General features: G+C 44.8%; 4 long non-coding RNA genes across 4 annotated transcripts; all 4 read right to left on the minus strand.

Annotated features, from left to right (window-relative positions):
* Positions 1 to 1,516: 1,516 nt before the first annotated feature.
* On the minus strand, positions 1,517 to 12,783 carry LOC144901680 (uncharacterized). Its single transcript, XR_013629730.1, has 6 exons — positions 12,498 to 12,783; positions 12,309 to 12,421; positions 12,121 to 12,198; positions 9,771 to 11,660; positions 8,453 to 9,688; positions 1,517 to 1,578 (listed from the first exon to the last, which is right to left on the minus strand). It is a non-coding gene; the product is annotated as an uncharacterized LOC144901680 (long non-coding RNA).
* Positions 2,537 to 3,485, minus strand: LOC144901674 (uncharacterized). Its single transcript, XR_013629718.1, has 3 exons — positions 3,181 to 3,485; positions 2,992 to 3,104; positions 2,537 to 2,881 (listed from the first exon to the last, which is right to left on the minus strand). It is a non-coding gene; the product is annotated as an uncharacterized LOC144901674 (long non-coding RNA).
* On the minus strand, positions 3,791 to 4,260 carry LOC144901713 (uncharacterized). Its single transcript, XR_013629782.1, has 3 exons — positions 4,174 to 4,260; positions 3,938 to 4,084; positions 3,791 to 3,878 (listed from the first exon to the last, which is right to left on the minus strand). It is a non-coding gene; the product is annotated as an uncharacterized LOC144901713 (long non-coding RNA).
* A 324-nt stretch (positions 12,784 to 13,107) lies between the features above and the next one.
* Positions 13,108 to 13,511, minus strand: LOC144901712 (uncharacterized). The gene is made up of 3 exons (XR_013629781.1): positions 13,491 to 13,511; positions 13,255 to 13,401; positions 13,108 to 13,195 (listed from the first exon to the last, which is right to left on the minus strand). It is a non-coding gene; the product is annotated as an uncharacterized LOC144901712 (long non-coding RNA).
* Between the last annotated feature and the right edge of the window lie 5,247 nt (positions 13,512 to 18,758).

Raw genomic sequence — 18,758 nt, forward strand, 5'->3', positions numbered from 1 at the left:
TACTATACACTCAATTGGAGTCCACCTGCAGTAAATTCAGTTGATTGGACATGATTTGGAAATATAATAACCTTTTTCACATTGTCATAATGGAGTATTTTGAGCTAAGAGATTAAATTAATACAATTGGGAATGAGGCTGTAACTTGACAAAATGTGGAAAAAGTGAAGCGCTGTGAATACTTTCCGGATGCGCTGTATGTGCCCTGGGATTGGCTGGCCACCGGTCCAGGGTGTACCCCGCCTCTCGCCCCAAATCAGGCTCCAGCATACCCCCACCCTAGTGAGGATAAGAGACATAGAAAATGAATGAATAACTAAACCATGTTGGTGTCATTCAACAGCTGTACTGTAATCTTACCTTGTCTAAGCTGTTGGGACCAAATTCTTGAGCGTCAACATCCTTCAGTATTCTGTTAAATGGATGGTCAAATTTATATCTGGCCCTAACGAGCCCTAGCCAGCCCTAAAGAGCCCTGGCCCCAACTCGCCCTAGCCAGCCCTGGCCCCAACTCGCCCTAGCCCCAACTCGCCCTAGCCAGCCCTGGCCCCAACTCGCCCTAACTCGCCCTAGCCAGCCCTAAAGAGCCCTGGCCCCAACTCGCCCTAGCCAGCCCTGGCCCCAACTCGCCCTAGCCAGCCCTAACTCGGCCCTAAAACCCTCCTCCAACCATAGCCCTAAAACCCTAACCCAAACATTCAAACGAGATCTATGTTGACTACTTACCCAACGGCGCAGCGCAGACTACTCATGTTTCCTTCGGTTAGCTGGTCCGTTGATACCACCATTCTCTGCCAGTCTGTCTTCTTCCTCTTTTGTTTCAACGCTCCAAGGCGTATTACTGCCCTCCACAGGTTGGGCACAAGTGTAAGAAGGCTGGGGGGGCTGGGGCGAGGGAGTGGGGGGCTGGGGTGTGGGACGGGGGAGGCTGGGCCTAAATGTAGAAGGCTGGGGGGCTCGGGGACTGGGGTGTGGAAGGCTGGGCCCAAATGAGGAAGGCAGGGGGTGAGGGAGGGGGGAGGCTGCTATTTCTACTTGCTATGTACTGCCAACTAGGGGTCACTTTAAAGTAATGCTATTCTACTCGGTAAATACCACCATCTCGTGGTCACTTTAATGGACTGCTGCTTCCAACAATGCAATCTCAATGGGCGACGTTTTTCGCCAGTAACTCCCCAACGAAAGGTCGTATAAACATAGAACCGACTTCTGCCTACACAAATTCAGCTGCAAGCTTTCCGTTGAGACCCCCAAGCCAAACAAACTTGGGTGCCCTCATTCCATCCCAAGACCTGCAAAACATCCTTACCGCCAAAGGACAAAACCCCTGAGACTCCAGCGCTACCGCACGAGTAAAGAGAAAAACCTCGACCAAGGTCAGCCACCGGGAGAGGAATCCGACCATTACGGTGACCAGCTGTCCCTGCTCTTGGATCTGATGGCGCGAGGGGAATTGGTTCCCCCCACTCCCCCACCAACCCGGGCCACAGAGGCCCTTCGGCGTTGGGAGTCAGAATTCGCTTTCCGTTGAGAACCCTAAGAAAGTGAAACCTGTGAAACCTGTGAAACCTGTGAAACCTGTGAAACCTGTGAAACCTGTGAAACCTGTGAAACCTGTGAAACCTGTGAAACCTGTGAAACCTGTGAAACCTGTGAAACCTGTGAAACCTGTGAAACCTGTAAAACCTGTGAAACCTGTAAAACCTGTAAAACCTGTAAAACCTGTAAAACCTGTAAAACCTGTAAAACCTGTAAAACCTGTAAAACCTGTAAAACCTGTAAAACCTGTAAAACCTTATCCCAAGACCTGCAAAACATCCTTACCGCCGAAGGACAAAACCCCTGAGACTCCAGCGCTACCGCACGAGTAAAGAGAAAAACCTCGACCAAGGTCAGCCACCGGGAGAGGAATCCGACGATTACGGTGACCAGCTGTCCCTGCTCTTGGATCTGATGGCGCGAGGGGAATCGGTTCCCCCCACTCCCCCACCAACCCAGGCCACAGAGGCCCTTCGGCGTTGGGAGTCAGAATTCGCTTTCCGTTGAGAACCCTAGAGAAATTGAAAAATAGAATCCAGGAATATGAACCCTGTGAACCCTGTAAAACCTGTAAAACCTGTAAATCCTCATCCCAAGACCTGCAAAACATCCTTACCGCCGAAGGACAAAACCCCTGAGACTCCAGCGCTACCGCACGAGGAAAGAGAAAAACCTCGACCAAGGTCAGCCACCGGGAGAGGAATCCGACGATTACGGTGACCAGCTGTCCCTGCTCTTGGATCTGATGGCGCGAGGGGAATCGGTTCCCCCCACTCCCCCACCAACCCAGGCCACAGAGGCCCTTCGGCATTGGGAGTCAGAATTCGCTTTCCGTTGAGAACCCTAGAGAAATTGAAAAATAGAATCCAGGAATATGAACCTGAATATGAACCGACATTGCTTCAAACAATATTATGTGTGTTAGCCTGTTAAACTATTCAATCTGCAACATTTTACACACACACACTGAATGTTGAACCTGAATTTGCCAACAAATAGTTTAACGTCTGTCACCCCCTTGTGACAGCTCTTAGTTTTCCTCAGTTCCTCGTTCATGCCCTTGTTTTGTATTTCCTTCCTGTGTTGCTCTGCTGTGTTTTCAGTTGATGTCCATTATCTCCCGCACCTGTTTCTCATTATTTGTGATGCCTATTTGGTTCAGGTGCGCGCTCCTTTCTTTGTTGGGTCATTGATGTTGTTTTCTCTGTTGAACATGCTAGTGCGTTGGTCTGCTGCATAGTATCAACAATAAATGCCTTTTTACCTGCTATTGGGTCCTCATCTCTGCATCCTGGGGTCGTGCCGTAAAGCTCCCAAGCCGGAACGTGACAACCTCTCTGTGCTAACCACAAAAAAGAAAAATAATTATCTAACCAGATCATTTAACTTTGAGACAGACAACATGTGGTGCTAAAGTTAGCTTTCTGCTTGTTTAAAGCATCGGCAGCTTACCGGAGCAAAGGTAGCTTAACACACAGCCAGTGCAATCCTAGCCTCAAGAGGCTGACACTGCACTTCCTGCAAGCCCTCCAAAATGCACGCCAGGTCCTCAACAACCAACCCCGCTGCAAATTAAAACAACCATGGCTGCGGTCACATGATGCACCGTCACCGGTACACGCCCAGTAATTTTATGCCTACCTTTCACATACGCTGCTGATGGCACGACAGACCAGAGCCCGCCACCGGAGCGCGCCAACACAGCCTCGACAGGTGAACAGCAAGGAACAATGAGCGCCCCGGTGACGCCAAGACCCATCAATAACCCTGGCACCGCCTCGCAATCGAGCCCCAACAGCTGATGCCAATTCAGGTGGAAGCGCAACAACGCTCAACCTACCAAAAATGCTGCACATGTAATTCATGTGGCAGCAAGAATATCTGTATTCATTAGTGCAGTTCATTAGTGGAGTGGAGTATTTTGAGGTAAGAGATTAAATTAATACAATTTGGAATGAGGCTGTAACTTGACAAAATGTGGAAAAAGTGAAGCGCTGTGAATACTTTCCGGATGCACTGTATGTGCCCTGGGATTGGCTGGCCACCGGTCCAGGGTGTACCCCGCCTCTCGCCCCAAATCAGGCTCCAGCATACCCCAACCCTAGTGAGGATAAGACATAGAAAAGAGTTTCTACCGGAGTGTCCACCAAACTTGACCTAAGAACCCAATGTAGCATGAAAACCAAATAAGACCTGAGACTAGTGTGCTTGGATATACGCAGCGCTCACTTTTGCATCACATCTGCCTCCCGTTTCTGCTGCTCAGTCGAGCGGTCGGAGTCTTTGGAAGTGAATTTAGCCTCATGATCACCACGAGGACATTTGCTCGGAATCAGCATCTGCAACAATTGCATGTGAAGTCTGGTGCGAGTTAAGACTAGAATGAGAGATCGCCTACCTTGAGTTCAGCTCGAAGAAGAATCTGACTCTCTGGGGAGGCGCCATCCAGATGGAACCACTGATCCAGGACCAGTTCTGGTTCCGAGAGCAGCTCTCTGATTGGGACGACTAAGGAACCCATGGGCAACGTCCAGCTGTGAGAGAGCTGGAGAAACAAAGTGTAAAGGTAGTAATACAAGTCAAGTTTGTTGATATCACATGGTGGAAATACTAAAAATAATATTGTTAACTTACCTTGACAACAACATTCTCTTCTCTAGGGTCATGAACCAGGAAGCAGAACGCCTCATTCCACTGAGGTGATGTCGTGCGATCACACACCTACAGCAAAGATGGACGTGTTAGTCCCGGATGCCAATACCCTGGTTATTATTTGGCTAGTTGCCACGCTTAGTAGTCTCACAGTAGTTTTGTGGGATGTTTTTCCAAGAAGCATATCCGCTCCCACTTTTGGCTCTTTTCCACTCTTTTCCACCTGTTGACACGCCACATGGGTCATAATAAAACACAGATCATGCCTCCTCAGTACCTCCTCGACTCACTTACTGGTAAACCATCTGCTTGTTCGATGAAGACAAACAAAAGTCCCACAGATGGAACGGCTTTGTTCTGGTAGGACTGCCTGGAGTAGAACTTGAGAATCTGAAGAGAATGGTTCGATATTAGTATTTTTTATAGTTGAATGAAGCATTAGTACGCTTTTTCTTCTTCTGGAAGCACCCCCCTTATCCAGTTGGTCTGCCTCCGAGGCTGTTGGAAGCCATTCCAGGATCAGGTGAACGCGACCTGACTTGACATCACTGAGCGTGTACTGATACACTGATACATAAAACACACACAATCCTTTGAATGCTTGAACAATTCAATGACAATAATATAAGCCGTTTCCATACCTGATCCGTGTACTGAGAATCAATTATGTCCTTCAGTTTGACCTTCAGCCTGCATGTTGAGAAACATGACAATTATTTCAACCACTTGATAATGGAATGGATTTCTTTTCTCTAATTCATGTTTATTTTTATTTATTTACACTGCAATATTTGATATTTATACATATATATTTAATATCATTTGCGTTCTACATGAATGTTCTAAATGATTCCAACCATATCAAATTCTACAACCTGTCTTTAATATACTGTAAGTGTGTGACATAATTTTTCTTGTGAATCGGACAATAAAGTGTAGATAAAGGAGGATGGCGGTGCTCTTCTCAATACTGGCATCGCTGCGCTGGAGGTAGTAAGCAGTATTATCAAGCAGTTGCAGTATGTGACAGTATCGATAATAACAACACTACTAATGTGTACTGGAAGCAGTACCTTCCCATAAAGTCATCCTTCATGTCCATGTCTTTATCAAACACCTCCAGATGTAACCTGATGGAGCAACAAAACTCATCATTTATCATCTGGTACATGTATTCATAATGTGACGAGTTGCTACTTTACTGTGGCCAGCAAGCTTTCTACAAATGGATTAAGGATTAAATATTCTAAAACAAAAGATGCAGATTGGGCATTGATACTTTTATGTTGAAAGAACTCAATTGTACATCAATAACTCCTGTAACCACAAATCTCACTCTCTCAATTTCTGCGGCAGTTTTTCCTTGTGTATGGAAGGCATCAGCTGTCATTCAATATATAAGAACGTAGATCCTTGTCCGTTTCCAATTTCAAACCAATCTTCGACTTGAAAAAAGGTTTTGACACTGTAAAGCATAGAATAACCTAAACCATGTTGGTGTCATTCAACAGCTGTACTGTAATCTTACCTTGTCTAAGCTGTTGGGACCAAATTCTTGAGCGTCAACATCCTTCAGTATTCTGTTAAATGGATGGAGAATGCTGCACATGTAATTCATGTGGCAGCCAGAATATCTGTATTCATTAGTGCAGTCCAAAAAAGGAAAAGCAAGGCGATGGGGGCAGAAGGCATACCATGGAGCAGTCCAGAGACAAAAGAACTCCCAAAAACAGCTGGAGGAGGTCGCGGTCCACTGGGCAGTACACTGAAAAAAAATTTGGAGTGCCATTTACTTGAGAAAAGCTAGGTAACAATTTGCACGCACAATTCCCAAGCAACTTTTCCTTGGGAAATACTCTGGTCAAATTTACTTTTTTTGAATGAAAGAGGTACTCTTTGCTAGTAAATTTGACCCCAAACTACCTTTGAATCTACTTCAAAATCCATATAAATGTACTCGCTTTTCAGGATTGTTTAACTAGTTTTCCCTGACTTTATTTGGAGCAATTTATAAGTAATATTTACATGATTTAAGCTACCACCTACACCACTTTTCTAATATGATTGTGTAGTATTTTTTTTAAGATGGCCTTCTTTGAATGAAATGATCTTAACACATCTTCTACAAAACATTATTTCAAACCAGAACAGCTTCACTGCATTTGTACTAAAGCTGTATTTACTTCCAGATGACGGTGCACAAAAACGCAACACAGCCACAGGTTGAGGTACCTGTGAAATTAATTCAACATTTCATAACTAAAGCAAAGACCTGGGATTTATTCCCTTAATTGGGAATCGTATTATTAGAATGATTATTTTTTGACTTCCACTTTCCTCATGCAGGTATGGACTTCCCACACTAGTGTGCCAGTCGCCTCCTTCTGGACTTTTGGTGTCTACTATACACTCAATTGGAGTCCACCTGCAGTAAATTCAGTTGATTGGACATGATTTGGAAATATAATAACCTTTTTCACATTGTCATAATGGAGTATTTTGAGGTAAGAGATTAAATTAATACAATTTGGAATGAGGCTGTAACTTGACAAAATGTGGAAAAAGTGAAGCGCTGTGAATACTTTCCGGATGCGCTGTATGTGCCCTGGGATTGGCTGGCCACCGGTCCAGGGTGTACCCCGCCTCTCGCCCCAAATCAGGCTCCAGCATACCCCCACCCTAGTGAGGATAAGAGACATAGAAAATGAATGAATAACTAAACCATGTTGGTGTCATTCAACAGCTGTACTGTAATCTTACCTTGTCTAAGCTGTTGGGACCAAATTCTTGAGCGTCAACATCCTTCAGTATTCTGTTAAATGGATGGTCAAATTTATATCTGGCCCTAACGAGCCCTAGCCAGCCCTAAAGAGCCCTGGCCCCAACTCGCCCTAGCCAGCCCTGGCCCCAACTCGCCCTAGCCCCAACTCGCCCTAGCCAGCCCTGGCCCCAACTCGCCCTAACTCGCCCTAGCCAGCCCTAAAGAGCCCTGGCCCCAACTCGCCCTAGCCAGCCCTAACTCGGCCCTAAAACCCTCCTCCAACCATAGCCCTAAAACCCTAACCCAAACATTCAAACGAGATCTATGTTGACTACTTACCCAACGGCGCAGCGCAGACTACTCATGTTTCCTTCGGTTAGCTGGTCCGTTGATACCACCATTCTCTGCCAGTCTGTCTTCTTCCTCTTTTGTTTCAACGCTCCAAGGCGTATTACTGCCCTCCACAGGTTGGGCACAAGTGTAAGAAGGCTGGGGGGGCTGGGGCGAGGGAGTGGGGGGCTGGGGTGTGGGACGGGTGAGGCTGGGCCTAAATGTAGAAGGCTGGGGGGCTCGGGGACTGGGGTGTGGAAGGCTGGGCCCAAATGAGGAAGGCAGGGGGTGAGGGAGGGGGGAGGCTGCTATTTCTACTTGCTATGTACTGCCAACTAGGGGTCACTTTAAAGTAATGCTATTCTACTCGGTAAATACCACCATCTCGTGGTCACTTTAATGGACTGCTGCTTCCAACAATGCAATCTCAATGGGCGACGTTTTTCGCCAGTAACTCCCCAACGAAAGGTCGTATAAACATAGAACCGACTTCTGCCTACACAAATTCAGCTGCAAGCTTTCCGTTGAGACCCCCAAGCCAAACAAACTTGGGTGCCCTCATTCCATCCCAAGACCTGCAAAACATCCTTACCGCCAAAGGACAAAACCCCTGAGACTCCAGCGCTACCCCCTGGGTCAGCACCCAGCGCAAACGCACGAGGAAAGAGAAAAACCTTGACCAAGGTCAGCCACCGGGAGAGGAATCCGGCGATTACGGTGACCAGCTGTCCCTGCTCTTGGATCTGATGGCGCGAGGGGAATCGGTTCCCCCCACTCCCCCACCAACCCGGGCCACAGAGGCCCTTCGGCGTTGGGAGTCAGAATTCGCTTTCTGTTGAGAACCCTAAGAAATTGAAAAATAGAATCCAGGAATATGAACCTGTAAAACCTGTAAAACCTCATCCCAAGACCTGCAAAACATGCTTACCGCCGAAGGACAAAACCCCTGAGACTCCAGCGCTACCGCACGAGTAAAGAGAAAAACCTCGACCAAGGTCAGCCACCGGGAGAGGAATCCGACCATTACGGTGACCAGCTGTCCCTGCTCTTGGATCTGATGGCGCGAGGGGAATTGGTTCCCCCCACTCCCCCACCAACCCGGGCCACAGAGGCCCTTCGGCGTTGGGAGTCAGAATTCGCTTTCCGTTGAGAACCCTAAGAAAGTGAAACCTGTGAAACCTGTGAAAACCTGTGAAAACCTGTGAAAACCTGTGAAAACCTGTGAAAACCTGTGAAAACCTGTAAAACCTGTAAATCCTTATCCCAAGACCTGCAAAACATCCTTACCGCCGAAGGACAAAACCCCTGAGACTCCAGCGCTACCGCACGAGTAAAGAGAAAAACCTCGACCAAGGTCAGCCACCGGGAGAGGAATCCGACGATTACGGTGACCAGCTGTCCCTGCTCTTGGATCTGATGGCGCGAGGGGAATCGGTTCCCCCCACTCCCCCACCAACCCAGGCCACAGAGGCCCTTCGGCGTTGGGAGTCAGAATTCGCTTTCCGTTGAGAACCCTAGAGAAATTGAAAAATAGAATCCAGGAATATGAACCTGTAAAACCACCCGCACAAAACGAAGATCCGCCACCGACAAACCCTGACATCCAAGGATTGGAACAAGATTTGGAGGAACCCTCCACCTCTGGGAACCCTCCACCTCTGGGACGCCGGAAGGCCATCCATCCCAACCACTTCTCTTCGTTCTCGGCTCGATCCAACAGTTGCCGGGGCCTGCCTGGATGCCGGTATCCAAACAGAACCAGAGGTATCCTCATCCCAAGACCTGCAAGACCTGCAAAACATCCTTACCGCCGAAGGACAAAACCCCTGAGACTCCAGCGCTACCCCCTGGGTCAGCACCCAGCGCAAACGCACGAGGAAAGAGAAAAACCTCGACCAAGGTCAGCCACCGGGAGAGGAATCCGACGATTACGGTGACCAGCTGTCCCTGCTCTTGGATCAGATGGCGCGAGGGGAATCGGTTACCCCCCGGTCCCCTACCAACTCGGACCACATAGGCCCTTTGCTGTTGGGAGTCAGAATTTGCTTGACGACGCCCCACTACTTACGCCACCAAGGGAGTCACCTGCGGAAAAAGGCCAATGGGAAGATATACTGGCGGACATCAGCTTCGACAGTTCTATGTCCGGCTCAATCGGCGGGAGCCAAAAGCAACTGGTCCAGCGTCATCGGCACACCACCAGGAAAATGGTTGATTGGCAACTTGCCGTGCGGAAGAGATTCGTCATCCTGGGAGATTCCAGTTTCCACCAAATGACTTCCCAGACCTGCAGGTGGACAGCTTTCCGGGGGACACCTTCAGGAATGCCAAGGATCTTCTTGCCAACGCAATCGTTCCCACAAAGGTGGAAAAACTGGTGTTGTCCTTCGGGATCAACAGAAGAACCTGGAAGCACAAACACCCCACCTTTGCTAACTTGTGACTATTGTCAGGAGAAGACAGCATGAACATTTCAGTGCATCCTAACCCTTCCATTGGTTAAGACGGGGAGAAGAACCCAGAGTTGAAGCTGCAGATACTGTTTTTGCCCCACAGGCCTGGTGTGAGTGGAGAGCGCTAGCAAGGCTGGCCTTCATCCAGCCTGTAGAAGACAGCACAAACACTTCAGTTCATCCTAACCCCTGACTCCAACCCCGGACCCTAACCCTGGTTGTCAACGGGGGATCATCACTTGTGGTTAATACAAAAATATATATAATTATATTATATATTTATAGATATATAAATACAAAAATAGGGGTCACTGTAATCTACTGCTGTTTCTACTTGGTATGTACCGCCAACTAGTGGTCATCATGCACGTCACATGGCCTACTACAATTTGAGCTTGCAAGTGCAGTAATATCAGAACTGAAAATGACAGATGAGCACAAACTGACAACATGTACATTGTGCAAATGTGGCAAACTAATACATTTCAATGACTCGCGTGGCAAAGAACACTTTCTGGCAGTGTGATCTGGACAATTCTAAATGGGACAGGAAGACAATGGTTGAGAGAAGTTAACAAGGGACACTTCCTATAATTATTGTTTTTGCACAGGTAAATGCTTTGTGGTCAACATTCACCCACCAACTGTAAAATACAATTTCAGGTCAAATTCACAATTTTAGCACAAACTATATACTAGCTATGACTGTACAGCCAGCATAGATGTTCAACAATGGGTGACTTTTTCTCTCCTAAGACTCCTAACTCTCTTCTAAGTTATGACATATGCACTCACACACATCAACTGATGAGATGATAATTAAACTCATTGAATCCCTGAAAGCAACACATCAAGCTGTTGAGTAACACTATCATAAACAAGACCAAAAAAAATGTCCCTACTTAAATGACTGGGGTCAATATCTGGCACCATAGTACTACTGCACCTTTGTTTATTTAACTAACTAAACCAGGTTTAACTAACTATAAACGTTAGCTAAACCATTTGTTAGCTAGAAGGTTAGCCAAAACACTTGTTAGCTAGAACATTAGCACAGTTCAAACAGGCACTTTTGCAAATTTACCATTGGCTTAGCTCACAATACGTCTGTGGTAATGTTGGTTTAATACGAGAATATTACATGATAGAGATAAAGACATGCTACTCACCAGTGACGAAAGCGCACTGCTGCCGTCGGCGGGGTTTGAAAGAAATTCAAAATAAAAGCGCGCGCGCTAAAAATGTACAATAACGTCATACCATTTGTCAACAACATTCCAGCACATGAGGAGCAAATTGCCAGCACATGTCAACAACAACAAAATATAATCATTCACAAAAACAGGACTGGGGCTGCTCTTGGATCAGCTCACCTTGTACAGTATCTACAGTTAATGTCTATAGATACCGTGTTATTAGGAAAATATAGCCAGCCGAAAGCATGTTGATTGTGAGTATGCTCAAAGACAATGTCACTAGAAAAGTCTGATGCAAGACTCCCTTGGTGCACTCTACTTTTATGGCGTTCAATGAAGAGTAGACATTTGTGCTAACTCTAGCACCATGTGTTGTGTCTATTTAAAAGTTAAATGATCTGGTTAGATAATTATTTTATATACTATACCTCTGTCTCGTTCTTTTTTAAGTGTGATCTTATGTGACTGAGGAGTACAGACTGAAAATGGTTGCTCAGATGTGCATAAAGGACACTAAAAAGTCACAATTAAGTATGATATCTTGACAGGTGACTACTCAGTGCACCAAGTGTCTGAAATGTGCACATGCAATCATCATGGAGGCATGGGAGGGGGCTCATTTTTGAAAAGTGGTTGTGCTGCAATCTACAGTGTTTAAATAGATGTTCTAGTGGTAAAAAAAAAAGCTGAACAGAACTTACAGTGCCGAGTCACGTTCGTTGCAGCAACCTGAAAACACATACACAAAATATTAGACAGGGCACCACTTTTGAAGTTTAAACCTCTGTCAGAGCTAGCAAAGTACAACAGAACACACCGACATTGCTTCAAACAATATTATGTGTGTTAGCCTGTTAAACTATTCAATCTGCAACATTTTACACACACACACTGAATGTTGAACCTGAATTTGCCAACAAATAGTTTAACGTCTGTCACCCCCTTGTGACAGCTCTTAGTTTTCCTCAGTTCCTCGTTCATGCCCTTGTTTTGTATTTCCTTCCTGTGTTGCTCTGCTGTGTTTTCAGTTGATGTCCATTATCTCCCGCACCTGTTTCTCATTATTTGTGATGCCTATTTGGTTCAGGTGCGCGCTCCTTTCTTTGTTGGGTCATTGATGTTGTTTTCTCTGTTGAACATGCTAGTGCGTTGGTCTGCTGCATAGTATCAACAATAAATGCCTTTTTACCTGCTATTGGGTCCTCATCTCTGCATCCTGGGGTCGTGCCGTAAAGCTCCCAAGCCGGAACGTGACAACCTCTCTGTGCTAACCACAAAAAAGAAAATTAATTATCTAACCAGATCATTTAACTTTGAGACAGACAACATGTGGTGCTAAAGTTAGCTTTCTGCTTGTTTAAAGCATCGGCAGCTTACCGGAGCAAAGGTAGCTTAACACACAGCCAGTGCAATCCTAGCCTCAAGAGGCTGACACTGCACTTCCTGCAAGCCCTCCAAAATGCACGCCAGGTCCTCAACAACCAACCCCGCTGCAAATTAAAACAACCATGGCTGCGGTCACATGATGCACCGTCACCGGTACACGCCCAGTAATTTTATGCCTACCTTTCACATACGCTGCTGATGGCACGACAGACCAGAGCCCGCCACCGGAGCGCGCCAACACAGCCTCGACAGGTGAACAGCAAGGAACAATGAGCGCCCCGGTGACGCCAAGACCCATCAATAACCCTGGCACCGCCTCGCAATCGAGCCCCAACAGCTGATGCCAATTCAGGTGGAAGCGCAACAACGCTCAACCTACCAAAAATGCTGCACATGTAATTCATGTGGCAGCAAGAATATCTGTATTCATTAGTGCAGTTCATTAGTGGAGTGGAGTATTTTGAGGTAAGAGATTAAATTAATACAATTTGGAATGAGGCTGTAACTTGACAAAATGTGGAAAAAGTGAAGCGCTGTGAATACTTTCCGGATGCACTGTATGTGCCCTGGGATTGGCTGGCCACCGGTCCAGGGTGTACCCCGCCTCTCGCCCCAAATCAGGCTCCAGCATACCCCAACCCTAGTGAGGATAAGACATAGAAAAGAGTTTCTACCGGAGTGTCCACCAAACTTGACCTAAGAACCCAATGTAGCATGAAAACCAAATAAGACCTGAGACTAGTGTGCTTGGATATACGCAGCGCTCACTTTTGCATCACATCTGCCTCCCGTTTCTGCTGCTCAGTCGAGCGGTCGGAGTCTTTGGAAGTGAATTTAGCCTCATGATCACCACGAGGACATTTGCTCGGAATCAGCATCTGCAACAATTGCATGTGAAGTCTGGTGCGAGTTAAGACTAGAATGAGAGATCGCCTACCTTGAGTTCAGCTCGAAGAAGAATCTGACTCTCTGGGGAGGCGCCATCCAGATGGAACCACTGATCCAGGACCAGTTCTGGTTCCGAGAGCAGCTCTCTGATTGGGACGACTAAGGAACCCATGGGCAACGTCCAGCTGTGAGAGAGCTGGAGAAACAAAGTGTAAAGGTAGTAATACAAGTCAAGTTTGTTGATATCACATGGTGGAAATACTAAAAATAATATTGTTAACTTACCTTGACAACAACATTCTCTTCTCTAGGGTCATGAACCAGGAAGCAGAACGCCTCATTCCACTGAGGTGATGTCGTGCGATCACACACCTACAGCAAAGATGGACGTGTTAGTCCCGGATGCCAATACCCTGGTTATTATTTGGCTAGTTGCCACGCTTAGTCTCACAGTAGTTTTGTGGGATGTTTTTCCAAGAAGCATATCCGCTCCCACTTTTGGCTCTTTTCCACTCTTTTTCACCTGTTGACACGCCACATGGGTCATAATAAAACACAGATCATGCCTCCTCAGTACCTCCTCGACTCACTTACTGGTAAACCATCTGCTTGTTCGATGAAGACAAACAAAAGTCCCACAGATGGAACGGCTTTGTTCTGGTAGGACTGCCTGGAGTAGAACTTGAGAATCTGAAGAGAATGGTTCGATATTAGTATTTTTTATAGTTGAATGAAGCATTAGTACGCTTTTTCTTCTTCTGGAAGCACCCCCCTTATCCAGTTGGTCTGCCTCCGAGGCTGTTGGAAGCCATTCCAGGATCAGGTGAACGCGACCTGACTTGACATCACTGAGCGTGTACTGATACACTGATACATAAAACACACACAATCCTTTGAATGCTTGAACAATTCAATGACAATAATATAAGCCGTTTCCATACCTGATCCGTGTACTGAGAATCAATTATGTCCTTCAGTTTGACCTTCAGCCTGCATGTTGAGAAACATGACAATTATTTCAACCACTTGATAATGGAATGGATTTCTTTTCTCTAATTCATGTTTATTTTTATTTATTTACACTGCAATATTTGATATTTATACATATATATTTAATATCATTTGCGTTCTACATGAATGTTCTAAATGATTCCAACCATATCAAATTCTACAACCTGTCTTTAATATACTGTAAGTGTGTGACATAATTTTTCTTGTGAATCGGACAATAAAGTGTAGATAAAGGAGGATGGCGGTGCTCTTCTCAATACTGGCATCGCTGCGCTGGAGGTAGTAAGCAGTATTATCAAGCAGTTGCAGTATGTGACAGTATCGATAATAACAACACTACTAATGTGTACTGGAAGCAGTACCTTCCCATAAAGTCATCCTTCATGTCCATGTCTTTATCAAACACCTCCAGATGTAACCTGATGGAGCAACAAAACTCATCATTTATCATCTGGTACATGTATTCATAATGTGACGAGTTGCTACTTTACTGTGGCCAGCAAGCTTTCTACAAATGGATTAAGGATTAAATATTCTAAAACAAAAGATGCAGATTGGGCATTGATACTTTTATGTTGAAAGAACTCAATTGTACATCAATAACTCCTGTAACCACAAATCTCACTCTCTCAATTTCTGCGGCAGTTTTTCCTTGTGTATGGAAGGCATCAGCTGTCATTCAATATATAAGAACGTAGATCCTTGTCCGTTTCCAATTTCAAACCAATCTTCGACTTGAAAAAAGGTTTTGACACTGTAAAGCATAGAATAACCTAAACCATGTTGGTGTCATTCAACAGCTGTACTGTAATCTTACCTTGTCTAAGCTGTTGGGACCAAATTCTTGAGCGTCAACATCCTTCAGTATTCTGTTAAATGGATGGAGAATGCTGCACATGTAATTCATGTGGCAGCCAGAATATCTGTATTCATTAGTGCAGTCCAAAAAAGGAAAAGCAAGGCGATGGGGGCAGAAGGCATACCATGGAGCAGTCCAGAGACAAAAGAACTCCCAAAATCAGCTGGAGGAGGTCGCGGTCCACTGGGCAGTACACTGAAAAAAAATTTGGAGTGCCATTTACTTGAGCAAAGCTAGGTAACAATTTGCACGCACAATTCCCAAGCAACTTTTCCTTGGGAAATACTCTGGTCAAATTTACTTTTTTTGAATGAAAAAGGTACTCTTTGCTAGTAAATTTGACCCCAAACTACCTTTGAATCTACTTCAAAATCCATATAAATGTACTCGCTTTTCAGGATTGTTTAACTAGTTTTCCCTGACTTTATTTGGAGCAAATTATAAGTAATATTTACATGATTTAAGCTACCACCTACACCACTTTTCTAATATGATTGTGTAGTATTTTTTTAAGATGGCCTTCTTTGAATGAAATGATCTTAACACATCTTCTACAAAACATTATTTCAAACCAGAACAGCTTCACTGCATTTGTACTAAAGCTGTATTTACTTCCAGATGGCGGTGCACAAAAACACAACACAGCCACAGGTTGAGGGACCTGTGAAATTAATTCAACATTTCATAACTAAACCAAAGACCTGGGATTTATTCCCTTAATTGGGAATCGTATTATTAGAATGATTATTTTTGACTTCCACTTTCCTCATGCAGGTATGGACTTCCCACACTAGTGTGCCAGTCGCCTCCTTCTGGACGTTTGGTGTCTACTATACACTCAGTTGGAGTCCACCTGCAGTAAATTCAGTTGATTGGACATGATTTGGAAATATAATAACTGTCTATATAAGGTCCCACAGTTGACTGTGCATGTCAGAGCACAAACGCCAAGCATGAAGTCAAAAGAACTGTCTGTAGACCAGCGAGACAGGATTGTCTTGAGGCACAAATCTGGGGAAGGATACAGAAACACTTCAGCTGCTTTGAAGGTCCCAATGAGCACAGTGGCCTCCATCCCTACAGTGAAGCATGGTGGTGGCAGCATCATGCAGCAGCAGCAGGAACTGGCAGACTAGTCAGGATAGAAGGAAAAATGAATGCAACAATATATAGAGATATCCTGGATGAAAATATTGCTGCATTCATTTTTCCTTCTATCCTGGCTAGTCGAATAATGGGGGCCACTGTGCTCATTGGGACCTTCAAAGCAGCAGAAATGTTTCTGTATCCTTCCCCAGATTTGTGCCTCAAGACAATCCTGTCTCGCAGGTCTACAGACAGTTCTTTTGACTTCATGCTTGGCGTTTGTGCTCTGACATGCACAGTCAACTGTGGGACCTTATATAGACAGTTATTATCTCAAGGATGATCAGTGGAAAAAAGATGCACCTGAGCTCAATTTTGAGCTTCATGGCAAAGGCTGTGAATACTTATGTAAATGTGATTTTTTTGTTTTCTATTTTTAATAAATTCAAAAAAGTAAAAAAAAAAAACTTTTTCACATTGTCATAATGGAGTATTTTGTGTAGAATTTTGAGCTAAGAGATTAAATTAATACAATTGGGAATGAGGCTGTAACTTGACAAAATGTGGAAAAAGTGAAGCGCTGTGAATACTTTCCGGATGTACTGTATGTGCCCTGGGATTGGCTGGCCACCGGTCCAGGGTGTACCCCGCCTCTCGCCCCAAATCAGGCTCCAGCATACCCCCACCCTAGTGAGGATAAGAGACATAGAAAATGAATGAATAACTAAACCATGTTGGTGTCATTCAACAGCTGTACTGTAATCTTACCTTGTCTAAGCTGTTGGGACCAAATTCTTGAGCGTCAACATCCTTCAGTATTCTGTTAAATGGATGGAGAATGCTGCACATGTAATTCATGTGGCAGCCAGAATATCTGTATTCATTAGTGCAGTCCAAAAAAGGAAAAGCAAGGCGATGGGGGCAGAAGGCATACCATGGAGCAGTCCAGAGACAAAAGAACTCCCAAAATCAGCTGGAGGAGGTCGCGGTCCACTGGGCAGTACACTGAAAAAAATTTGGAGTGCCATTTACTTGAGAAAAGCTAGGTAACAATTTGCACGCACAATTCCCAAGCAACTTTTCCTTGGCAAACACTCTGGTCAAATTTACTTTTTTTGAATGAAAAAGGTACCCTTTGCTAGTAAATTTGACCCCAAACTACCTTTGAATCTACTTCAAAATCCATATAAATGTACTCGCTTTTCAGGATTGTTTAACTAGTTTTCCCTGACTTTATTTGGAGCAAATTATAAGTAATATTTACATGATTTAAGCTACCACCTACACCACTTTTCTAATATGATTGTGTAGTATTTTTTTTAAGATGGCCTTCTTTGAATGAAATGATCTTAACACATCTTCTACAAAACATTATTTCAAACCAGAACAGCTTCACTGCATTTGTACTAAAGCTGTATTTACTTCCAGATAGCGGTGCACAAAAACACAACACAGCCACAGGTTGAGGCACCTGTGAAATTAATTCAACATTTCATAACTAAACCAAAGACCTGGGATTTATTCCCTTAATTGGGAATCGTATTATTAGAATGATTATTTTTTGACTTCCACTTTCCTCATGCAGGTATGGACTTCCCACACTAGTGTGCCAGACGCCTCCTTCTGGACATTTGGTGTCTACTATACACTCAATTGGAGTCCACCTGCAGTAAATTCAGTTGATTGGACATGATTTGGAAATATAACAACTGTCTATATAAGGTCCCACAGTTGACTGTGCATGTCAGAGCACAAACGCCAAGCATGAAGTCAAAAGAACTGTCTGTAGACCTGCGAGACAGGATTGTCTTGAGGCACAAATCTGGGGAAGGATACAGAAACATTTCTGCTGCTTTGAAGGTCCCAATGAGCACAGTGGCCCCCATTATTCGACTAGCCAGGATAGAAGGAAAAATGAATGCAGCAATATTTTCATCCAGGATATCTCTATATATTGCTGCATTCATTTTTCCTTCTATCCTGACTAGTCTGCCAGTTCCTGCTGCTGAAAAACATCCCCACAGCATGATGCTGCCACCACCATGCTTCACTGTAGGGATGGAGGCCACTGTGCTCATTGGGACCTTCAAAGCAGCAGAAATGTTTCTGTATCCTTCCCCAGATTTGTGCCTAAAGACAATCCTGTCTCGCAGGTCTACAGACAGTTCTTTTGACTTCATGCTTGGCGTTTGTGCTCTGACATGCACAGTCAACTGTGGGACCTTATATAGACAGTTATTATCTCAAGGATGATCAGTGGAAAAAAGATGCACCTGAGCTCAATTTTGAGCTTCATGGCAAAGGCTGTGAATACTTATGTAAATGTGATTTTTTTGTTTTCTATTTTTAATAAATTCAAAAACGTAAAAAAAAAAAACCTTTTTCACATTGTCATAATGGAGTATTTTGAGCTAAGAGATTAAATTAATACAATTGGGAATGAGGCTGTAACTTGACAAAATGTGGAAAAAGTGAAGCGCTGTGAATACTTTCCGGATGTACTGTATGTGCCCTGGGATTGGCTGGCCACCGGTCCAGGGTGTACCCCGCCTCTCGCCCCAAATCAGGCTCCAGCATACCCCCACCCTAGTGAGGAT

Source organism: Doryrhamphus excisus, linkage group LG14, assembly GCF_037039965.1.
Source record: "Doryrhamphus excisus strain RoL-2023G ecotype Guam linkage group LG14, RoL_Dexc_Guam_v1.1, whole genome shotgun sequence".
Taxonomy (NCBI): Eukaryota; Metazoa; Chordata; class Actinopteri; order Syngnathiformes; family Syngnathidae; genus Doryrhamphus; species Doryrhamphus excisus.